General features: G+C 48.0%; 1 pseudogene; it reads left to right on the top strand.

Moving 5' to 3' along the window:
- Positions 1-11,440, top strand: part of LOC142046695 (serine protease 33-like) — a 151,148-nt pseudogene that overhangs the window by 63,642 nt on the left and 76,066 nt on the right.

Genomic DNA, 11,440 nt, shown 5'->3' on the forward strand with positions numbered 1-11,440 from the left:
ATGTTGTTTTCTTATTTTTTTATTGCAAATGTGATTTGGCTGGAAGGATTTTAATTTGTCTTGTTCTTGGGCTGGGGGGTATTCCCAGTGTCTATTGCTGAAAGAGCCTAGTCCTAATCCACTTAAATTTACAAGAGAATTTTACTGTTTTCTCTCTTTAATTAAAACGCTTTTCTTGTTTACAGACCAGATTGTTTTTTTTATTCGTGGTGATGACCCACGGGGAGGTCTAGACAACCACAGGGACAATGGGGGAAAACGGGGATAAGGGAAGGAGAAGTTTATTTTCATCTCTGTGTTAGGGATTACTGTCCTCATCAGGAGGAAGTCGGGAGGGAGAGGAGAGAGGAGGAAGGTTGAATTTTCCTCTCTGTTTTTGATTCAAGGAGTTTATGATCACAGTTGATTCCAGGAACCCAGGGATAGGGGGAAGCCTGGGAAGAGGCATATGGTGGGGAAAGCATTTACTTTCCTTGTTGTTAAGATCCAGAGGTCAGTCTGGATTGGGGGTCCCGCGGATAAGTTTGGGGCCGAAGTATACCGCACTGGAATTCTCGCTTTGGTTGTGCCAGCGCTATGAGGTTCTAGCTGGTATCATTAAGCTTAGAGGCAATTCATGCTGGTACCCGGAATGCTATTGACATGAGGAGAGCTCGACCCCTAAGCGTCGGAGGTCTGCTGACCACAACTGAAAATAGGAACCAAGAGTAGGTGGGTAGTCGGAGGCTTCTCATGCTGAGGGGGAGGAGTGCGCCTATCTTCGCCCTGACATTTGCAACTAGGGGAGGTATGCTGCCTGCTGGCTCGTATCCGAAATGTACAGCCATTGTCGAGGATTATCCGCCTTCTGACTACTACCCCAATGTACTCATCTATAGGGCTAGAAGATACTAGTGATGTGATGCGCGAAAAGAGTGACTACAGGGCTCTGCGGAAAACGAGTGAAGGCATTTGGAGCGCGGTGGTATTGCTCTTCGATTCTTCTGTCAAAGAGAGGCCCGCAGAGACACGTGCATCATAGGAGGTGAATGCCTGCTGCGAAGATGGTTCGCCAGCGGAGGCTTTGGCTTCCTCGACCACGGATGCTATTTGAGGAGAGCTAGGTAGAGCATGGCGTTCACACTTTACAGGAGGGAAAGACCCTATTTTGGACACCAGCTCGGCTAACTAGTGAGGGAGGGCTTTAAATAGTTCGACGGGGACGGGTGAGTCAAGCCACAATGCAGTCACAATGGGAAATGAAGACTAGGAGATGGTTGGAAACAAGGGGCGGGAGCTATAATGGCAGAGAGAAATGGGTAGGGTCAGGCGCAAAACTGGGAGGACAGATCAAACCAGTAGCTTAGATGCCTATATACAAATTGCTGAAAGTATGGATAATAAGCGAGAGACTGGCATGTGCTAATAAATAATACAATATGAACATTGTTGGATCACTGAAACTGGTTGGAGAATACACAGATTGTGTAATGTTGGTTGGATGGGTATGGTTTGCTAGGCAGGACAGACAGGGAAAAGGGAGGAGTTGCCATTACATATGTAAAAATGGGCACACTTGGACTGAGGTGGAGATGGAATAGGAAGACGGAATGTGAGAGTCTTTGGTTAGGATAAAGTGTAAAACAAACCAAGGTGGATGGTCGTGCTAGGGTCTACTACAGGCCACCTAACAGGCTGGAAGAGTGTGGATGAGGCTTTTTTACACAACTAACAACAACATGCCAAAGCCCACGATTGTTGGTGATGGGGGACTTCAACTATACAGATATATGTTGGAAACATAACACATGCGGGGCACGGACTATCTCAATCAGTTCCTGGACTGCATTGGCAGTACACTTTTTATTTCGAGCAAGATTTGAAAGCACTGGGGGAAAGCTGTTCTAGACTGCATTATAAACAAATAGGGAGAACTCGTTCGTGGAATTTGAAAAGTAGAAGGAACTTGTGAACAGTGATCTTCCGAATCATAGAGTTTGCACATTCTAAGGAAAGGATTGAGGGAGACAGCAGAATAAGACAATGGCATATTCAGGAAGGCGGGATTTTAGGTAAGCTTAGAGAGCTGACAGGTAAGGTCCATGAGGAATCAAGACAAGAGGGGAAAAACAACTGAGGAGAAGTTGCGAGTTTTTCCAAAAGGGACACTATAAGGACGCAAAAGCAAGCCCTATTTCCGATGGCTAGGAAAGACTAGAAAATGTGGCAAAAGACCACCTTAGCTTAACCAATGAGATCTTGCACTGACTACAAAAAAAAGGAGTCATATAAATAATGAAACTATTTCAGATTACAAAGATGATAGTAGGCAAATAACACAGATGCAGGGCAAGATATGAAATGGCAAAGCACACAAATGAGCTCAAACTAGCTAGGTGAATAGAGGAAGACCGAAGAAGCGACTTTTTACATACATTAGAGCAAGGGAAGACAAGGACAGGGTAGGCGCCGTGCTGCAGTTGATGAGGGCAGAAACTACAGTAACCGCGAAAACTTGGAATAGGCAGAGATCTAATGATTCGTTGTTTCGGTTCTTCCTGAGAAAGTTCGAAGATAGAATTCTTACACAACAGTGATGGTTATGGTAGGGTGGTAGATTAGAAGATAAAATAAAAAAGAACAAGTTAAATCACTTAGAAACAGTTAGCTGCCTGCAGTACTCTTTCAAGTGCCTGCATGAAATGCATCCTAGAATACTCAATAGAGTTAATCAGAGGAGTATCTGAGCCTCTAGACTATTATCTTTGGAAAGTCATGGGAGAACGGTGAGAGATGATTCAGAAGACAGGAAAGGGAAATTATGTGCCCATCTATTAAAAGGGAAATAAAAACAACCCAGGAAACTACAGACCAGTTGTTTAACTTCTGTGCCAGGGAAGAAATGGGCAAGTAATTAAAGAATCATCTGCAAACAGCTGGGAAGGGGACCTGGCTGATAGGAGATATAGCCGGCATGGATGTAAGAACAAATGCATGTCAAAACCATCTGTCGGCTTTCTGTTGAAAGGATGATAACGGCTCTTATGGATAGGTCTGTAGAAGCGTGGATGGGGGTATATATCTAGCTTTTAGTAAGGCATTTGATACGGTCTTCGGCATGATATCCTTAGTTGTAAACTAGGGAAAAACATTAGATGGAGCTTAACTAATAAGAGGCGGGCGTGCATAACGGCGGATACCGTAACTCCAGAGAGTGTGGTATGATGCCGCTCCCGATCCTGCTGGAAAGGATTTTAATCAAATTATAACAAGTGGGTTCTGCAGGGTCTGCTTTTGGATGGCTCTGAATTTAGTATTTCGCAAATCCACCGATCTTAGATTGGAATGCATAGAATTACCTGTATTAGTGTTACGCGGACGTCCACATTGGAAGGATTGTAAACATGCTTTGGAGGACAGGATCAAAGTTAAATGATCTGGAAAATGGAGGAATGGTTCTGAGGAACCGGATTGAAGCTTCAATAACAGACAAAATGGCAAATAGTGACTCCACTTAGGAAGAACAAACTAGTATTCAACACTAGCAGAGGGAAGAGACGGTCTACGGAAGGAGTATGGCAGAAGAGAGGCTGCCGTGTCATAGTGATCCACATAGCTAAATATAGGCAATCGTGTGCGATACTGTTTGCAAACAAAAAAGCAACTGATTCTGGGATGCATTACAGATGGGTTGTAAACAGAACACGAGAATGTCATTCTTCTGCTCTACTCTGGCACTGGTAGGTCTCAACTGGGAGTATTGTGTCCAGTTCTGGGTGACCGCATTTCCGATGTTGGAGAATTGATGAGGTCCAGAGAAGAGCACAAGAATGTTAAGCTTTGAGTAACATGACCTATGAGAAGGCTGGAGAATTGGGATTATTTATTTGAAAGAGAAGACTGAAGAGGACATGATAGCAGTTTATCAGAAGGTAATCATAAACGCAAGGGTGTCATCAGGAGGAGGGAGAAACTTGTCACCTTAGCCTCTAAGAGACAGGAGAAGCAATGGGCGGTATAAACTGCGGCAAGGGAGATTTTAGATATTGCAGACATTAGCGAATAAAGTTCGTATAACTAGTCAGCGTGGTTTAAAATATCTGGATAAATCTGTGCTCGGAGTGGGTTGTGTAATCTCATCTCTGTGAGACTTTTCGCACGAGTAGCGGTTAGATAAATGCTCAATCAGCGATGGGTCTAGACAGTATTTGGTCGGCCATGAGCAGGCAGGGGACTGACTCGATGACCTCTCGGGGTCCCTTCCAGTTCCTAGAGTCTATGAATTTTTGGACGTTAATTCGGGGGGGACATTATACAAGATGATACAGGGCCGCAGTAGTCTGATCAATCTAACTAAGCCCTAGAGGGTAGAGGGATATGGGGCCTAGGCAGGACTTGGCAAGCTAGGAGGTCTGGCGCCACATAGCGTGCCCGGCCATTTCGCGACCACGTGCGCCTGGTCCCCTGGCTCGCAAGTCCTGCCCTAAGCGGACAGGCGGCATGCTCCCGCGGCTCGGTGGAGCTGCGCCATGTCTTGCCGCGGGAGTCCATCACAGCGGCGCGAGCACGTTGGACTGTTCCGCAGGGCAGGACTGCAGCAGTCTCAGACGGAGCCGGTTGGACCAGCTCGTCCGCAGGCACCACTGCAGCAGCTCCACTGGAGCCGCCTGCCGCCCCCTCCGGCAAAATGCCACCCCCTAATAATGCAGGCACCCTAGGCAATTGCCTAAGCTGCCTAAATGCAAGCGGCAGCCCTGGGCCCAGGCAGGCAGCACTTGTGTGGTTGAGGGCTGGTGGTTTTGGGAAGCTGATCCACACTTGCCCCAGAAAAAAATGTTTCATGCTGAGGGTGAATGAGGAGGGGACTTTAGAACTAAACCAATGTCTTTAGCAACAGCAAAACTTTATAATTTCTTCTATCAGCAAAACCAACTTTTAACAAAATGCACACAAGTGCCCAGTAATAAATGTGCAGGAACTCAAGGTTAGCTTGTCCATACTCCCTTCTATTCCCGTGAATCTGTGATTTCACTGTATCTCTCCTCGTTTGCAGTGCTGCAGCTAGTACTTTTCTGTCTGCCTATGTCAAGGCCGAATTCTCCTGACTCTCTAGTTTTGTTTCTAACTGATGATGGCTGAGTACACAGGATGGCTACGGGTTATACTAAGTCCATACACAAGAAGGCTGTGGGTCATGTCAAGTCCAAGTCTCTCATTACAATCCCCTCCTTGATGACACTTTTACCAAAACCTTCATCATTGCTGCAAGAGTTCATTATTCAGTCCTTCTGAGCTTGGGCTTCCATCCTCAATAGCCTGCAAGAGGCGGAGGTGATCCTTTTCTTGGGGTTGCTCCCACTCTTCTAAGACCTGTGTCACCCCATTCTGTACGGAGCTTGGCTGATCTAAGGATACCCTCAGGGGCATTGCTTTGTGGTTTCCCTACTGCACTCATTTTATTTGTAATTACCTCCTCATCTATACTATTGAGAACTCCTAACCCCATGCAGAATGCTTCCAAAATATTTCTTTTTGCTCGGCCTTTGCAAGGTCTAAAGATATCATGAAAACAAATCCAATTCTTTTCTAGCCTTCATATAATGCTGGACACATTTTTCACAGTGGGGTTCTATTGTCAAGATGTTTGCAAAGTGAGGTCCACAATAACCTTCAACTTTTATACACATTTCATTGTCTTTACTGTACATTCGCACACGAACCCTAATTTGACTCACTGGTTTCCTCATCTCTGCATGCTTTGTCTCTCACCATCTGATTGACAGGAAACAGCTTTTTAATGGTTCCCTCTTCTATCCATTTGCTTAGACATTCTGCCTTCTTCGCCTGCTAGTCCATTTACTTATTTTACTTAACATCAATGTTTTACTTTTCCGCCCCCTAATTTGTTACCTCCCTAATTTTTGCATGAAGTGTAACTATTTAACAGAATGTACAAGCACCGTTACTAAAGTTAGTCTGCTTGTGTGGAGCCACCTGAAGGCTCCTTGTGTCCTTGTGTGCACCTCAGCCCTGACGTCGTTCACAGGTGCATCTCCAATATAAAAAACAAAAAGAAACGTTCTTGCTTATCATCCCTTGTTCTACTTCTAATTATCTGTACTCAGCTGCGCCCAGATTACATTCCTGTCTTGTACATTTGGAGACAGTCACATTTCAGTGGAAACTCTCTATTTCCTCTTGGTGATTTTGACGAAATCATCCAGTAGTGAAATGATTCAAATCAGATTGTCTCTCTGCTTGCTGTCTGCAGCAGGCATTTACAGTTGATTATTTGCAGACCGTTCCTTTCGGGAAAGGGACCGTTTTCCTTCAGAATGGCTGTAAACGCTCCTGGGAACAAAAACACGGTGGCAGTAGTAGCAGCTACCTGGCCCCCTTGTATAATTTGTTTAACTACCAGGGTTCCCCCCAATGTGACTGTCCCAAGCTGCATATATTCACAGAACTGTGTTTTATTATTAAACCAAGAATTCTCTTTTTATAACAATGTCACCCTTTTAACATTTCCACAGCCCCCAACTGTTTCATTCCCTCCAAACTCGGTAGTGCTAATTTCTGCAAAAGCTACTTTTAACTTTTCATTCTCTCTTTAAATCATTTACTTCTGCATTCCATTTACTGTGTCGTAGCTTTAGGATATCATTCTTTGCTGCCATGGCTTTCAAAGTTTTGCTGGCAACATAGTTTTGCAATCTTAAACCTTCCATGATCTCACTCAGAGCACTGTGTAGCTACAGCATCACTGAGCTGATTCTTATGCTTTTTGCAATAATTGTTTATGGTGTTGTATTTTGCTGGTAAAGATTTAAGTCACCAAGTACAATCCCTGCAATACAGTTGCCTTAGTCTGTGCTTTCTTGACCTTGGGATTTTTCAAAAGGACAGTACAGTATTGATATTTGTCTCCATGGTCACCCATGGGTCTTTTGCTTTAAAATTTCACTGGAATACAGTGGATCTCCATCACGCTTTGTCAAAATCAAAAAGTTTTCACATAGGTATCCAAGTTACTTCCATTGAGATTTCAGAAAAACGAAATTGCAAGGGGTAGTGTGCTAAGCAACCGATTAGCCCTGAGAGTTCATTTAAAATTCTGCCTAAGAGCAGCAAATTCAGGAAACGGAGGAGGAGGAAGAGAAGAAAAAAGGATATTGTCAGCTATGAGCAACGAGTGGGGCTTCCTGAGTTAAAACGGTTGGGAATCCTCACCCCCAGTTTTTATCCCAGCCCTGGGAGAAAAGTGGAGGTTGTTAGCTGTTCTTGCAAATCCCACATTTGTACCCCCAGTCTCTGTTGGTTTTGTTTACATGCCAGATGGATGGCATGTCTCTCCTGCAGCATCTAGACCTGCTGCAGTTCACTGTTTCTGGGCAACTCCACGAGTTACTGCATTAATTCTAGATCGTAACCTGCTCACTCTCTGCTTTTCACTTCTAAACTCTTTTTTATCCACTCTGCAATGGCCAAGTCACATATCCTGTCTCTTAAGGCTGTCTGTCCACTCTGCTTCTGACTGCAAACTGTCTAATGCCCAGGGGCGGCTCTCAACTCTAACTACTGCTTGTAACCTCAGGAGCCTTTTTGTGTGGTGTATCGCTCCCCCTCAGAATCCCCGACCCATCCTGCTCCTGCCCCCTCACCATCCCCCAGAGACTCCACCCCACACCACCCCGGGACACCACCCCTGCTCTCTGTCCCTTGACTGCCCCGACCCCTATCCATCCCTCGCTGAGTCCTGACAGACCCCCAGAACGCCCACGATCCAACCCCCCCGTCCCCTGACCACCCCCAACCTCTGCCCCCTCCCTGTGCCCTGGACTGTCTGGACTCACCTGCTTAGCACAACCCCCCCAGTCCTGGCCCTTACCCCCGGCTTTCCCAGCTCCTGGAGCCTCAGCGCATCCAGGAGCTTCCCTGGATACGACAGCCTGGCTTGGCGGGGGGCTGCGAGCTCCGCTCAGAGCCACGTGTGTCAGGGGGTGGGGCTGCGAGCTCCAGGATGACCTCACTCCCTCCACCGGCCCGGAGCTCGCGACCTGTCCCCTGACCACGCGGCTCTAGCGGGAGGGGCTCAGGGCCCTGCTGGAGCCACCTGCTGCTGTGCTGGGAGGCTGCGATGGGCTGGAGGCCTCCAGACCGGGTGGGTGGGGCTGGGGCTGGAGCTGGAGCCTCTGCAATTCTCATGGGGAGCTGCGGAGCCCGGGGCCTGCAAATTGCCCCCTGGCCCCCGCCCTCTAGGCGGCTTGCCTGCGGAGGGCCGCTGAAGTTGCAGGACCAGCCAGACCCTCCGGCAGGCAAGGCGCCAAAGGCAACCGACTGCCGTGCTTGGCGGCAAAATGCTAGAAGCGCGCCCCTGCTCTGACTTTCTCTCTTTCCCTTCCTTGGTGGCAGCTTCTTTTATCCTTGAAACCTGGGCTACTGGTGTTTCCCAGACAGGGTTGCTAGGAAACTCCACAGTTTCTCTGTATCTTAAGGTCAAAGCGTTTGTCCCTCCAATCCAAGAAGCTTGTCCTCCAGCCTTGTCGGACTCATGCACATATAAGCAGGGGATCTGTCCCACCATCGTAGGAGGTATCAGAGGCGGTAGCCGTGTTAGTCTGATCTGTAAAAGCAGCAGAGAATCCTGGGCAACTTATAGACTAACAGACGTTTTGGACATGAGCTTTTGTGGGTGAATACCCACTGTCGTCAGATAAATGAGAAGGAGGGGCATAGTAGGAGGCTTTCACGATGACACATTATCTCACGCTTGATGAGGATCAACTCTGCCCCGATCACTGCCCCTGTCCCTGCCCACCCTTGGAACTTCCCTCTGGGCCCATGAGAACAGGCCTTGCAGTTTGCACAGGAACGAGTCAGGGGTTCCTGGGAGTTATCTCCAACTACTCCACGGTCAACACTGGCCAGGGACTGGGTTGCCCCCTACTTCAGGGTTGCTCCGAACTCCCGTCTACCGTTTTCATCCATAATTCACTGCAGTTCATTCAAATTAGCTACAATCTGTATTTACACCAAACCAGTTTGTTGGCGGCTGTAAGGAGGAATTTAGCTACAACGATCAGGAAAAGATTTGGCATCATCGTGGAGCAGTATCTCTGAAGATGTCCACGCAGTGCGGCAGGTGGTCAAAAAAAGCAAACAGGATGTTAGGAATCATTAAAAAGGGATAGAGAATAAGACGGAGAATGAGATATCTTATTGCTATATAAATCCATGTCACGGCCAATCTCGAATACTGCTTAAACAGATGTGGTATCTCACCTCAGAAAGAATATTCTAGCACTAGAAAAGGTTCAGAGAAGGGCAATACAATGATTAGGGTTTGGAGAGGATGCCTATCAGGAGAGATTAAGAGGCTACGGGCCTCTTCAGCTGGAAAAGAGGAGATTAAGTGGGTATGATAGAGGTCTATAAAATCATGAGTGTTGTGGAGAGAGAAGTGGATAGGAAAGTTATTTACTTATTCCCATATACAAGAACAAGGGTTAACCAAATGAAATGACATAGGTAGCAGTTTAAAACAAATAAAAGGAAGCTTTTCACACAGCGCACGACTCGACTAGTGGCATCCTTACCGTGAGGAGGTTGTGAGGCTGGGGACGTATAACAGTGGTTTAAAAGGAACTGGATAAAGTTCATGGTGGCCTAAGATCTAAATGGCTATTCGCCAGAGATGGGTAAGGAGAATCTGGTGTCCCAGGCTCTGTTCATCAGAGGATGGAGATGGATGCGGAGAGAGATACGACTTGATCTGCCTTTTAGCTTCATTCCTCGGGGGCACCTTGCATTGGCCACGTCAGTAGACAGGAATACTGGCTGGAGACCTTTGGGTTGACCCGGGGATATGCGTTCTTATTTTCTTATGTTATTATGTCTTAAGGCTCCTGTGAGAAGTGCGTTGGGTGGAGTTCAGTGCCAAACAAGTCTTCTAAAGTGCAAGCACGTTTAGAGTTGAACAATTATATGATTCTGGAAGTTCTTCTTCGGACCTGGATATGCTGATTGTGACACTGCTGGGGTGCACTCCCAGGCTAAGAGGTGAGTGAAGCGTGTGGCTTAACCTGGAGGAAAAATTGAAGACCAAAAGATGGTCGGTATTGCTGATGGTTCCAGCCTTAGAGACGGATTTCCAAACCGGGTATGTGAGTTGGCTGGGAAGAACTGATAGGAGCGGGGAGTGGGGTGGGGTGATGGGGGTGCAGCCGGGGACAGACGTATGGGGTGTCCGGGGGTCGACGGGGTAAAGGGTGAAAGAAATGCGCGGGGGGAGCGGGTGCGTCGCGGGCCATAGACAGATACCGTGGCTCCGTGAACCGGTGCCTGCAGTGCCTCCCCCTGCCCTGCAGCTCTGGCCCTATAGAGCCCTCTCGACCAGCCACATCCCCCTGAGGGTGCAGAGCCATGGAGATTGAACTGGAGAGGGACATCTGCCCCCAGAGGGATCAATGAGGCTTCGTTCTTCCCCATGAGAGGAGGAGTTAGAGGGACGGGATGATACATACCCTTTGGTGTAGGCCTGGTCTTCCCAAAGAACGTGCCTTAATGCTGTGTTCGGGGGCGTACTGAGGGTGAGTTGTAAATAGGGGATTGCGAAGCAGCGGGCTGGAGTCAGTATGTCTGTGCTGCTAGGATGAGCAGCAACACCTGTACCTGAGAATAACGCCAGAGATAAACTAGATGCCGATATCAGCGTCCACACGAAAGGCGTGCGCAGCGCGCACTGCTCAGGGCTGGGGCTGCAATGTACCCAGCAAGCCCTAGTCGGGTGATGCAATTGTCCAGACATGCAGGCGGGAGAGGAATGACAGAGGAAAGGTTTACTGTGTAACCTGGGTGTTCTGCAACTTAAGAAAGTTCATCTGTTCCTAAGTGACTGGGGGTGAAACCTCCAGGAACTCTTGCCCTGCCCTAAGTGACCGACAAGTGAGGCGAGCCCCCCAGGATCAGGGCCCAGCCTTGCGAGCGTTACGAGACTCTGTCATGTGAGCGGAAAAGGTCCCTTGAGGCAGGCAGCCTCTACCAGACAACCTGCCCTGGAAGGCCTTTGTCCCTGAGCGGAGCCTAACCTGAGAGTTAGAAAAATTTTCCCTAATTCCCAGCCCCTTGCTGCAAGCTAAAGCTGCTTCCTTCGGGTCCCCATCGCTGGACACGAAGCACAATCCTCGCCCACCTCTTAGAAGGACCTGTCTCCCGTCCCAACTCAGGCGTCTCTTCCCCAGCTGAATGCAGCCAGCCTGCAGTGCCTTTCTTCGGCACCGGAATGGTTTGTCCTGGACATGGGAGAAGGAGTCTGCATAAAGAGGTTTTATGTCTTACACGAGCCCTGCTAGCCGCCCTCCTGAACCCCTAGACCCCACTCCCTCCAGAGCTGGACAAGAACCCAGAGTCCTGGTCCCCTCCCAGCTGCTATTATATCCTCCCCTATCTCTCTCTTGTGTGT

Source organism: Chelonoidis abingdonii, chromosome 4 (assembly GCF_003597395.2).
Source record: "Chelonoidis abingdonii isolate Lonesome George chromosome 4, CheloAbing_2.0, whole genome shotgun sequence".
Classification (NCBI taxonomy): Eukaryota; Metazoa; Chordata; order Testudines; family Testudinidae; genus Chelonoidis; species Chelonoidis abingdonii.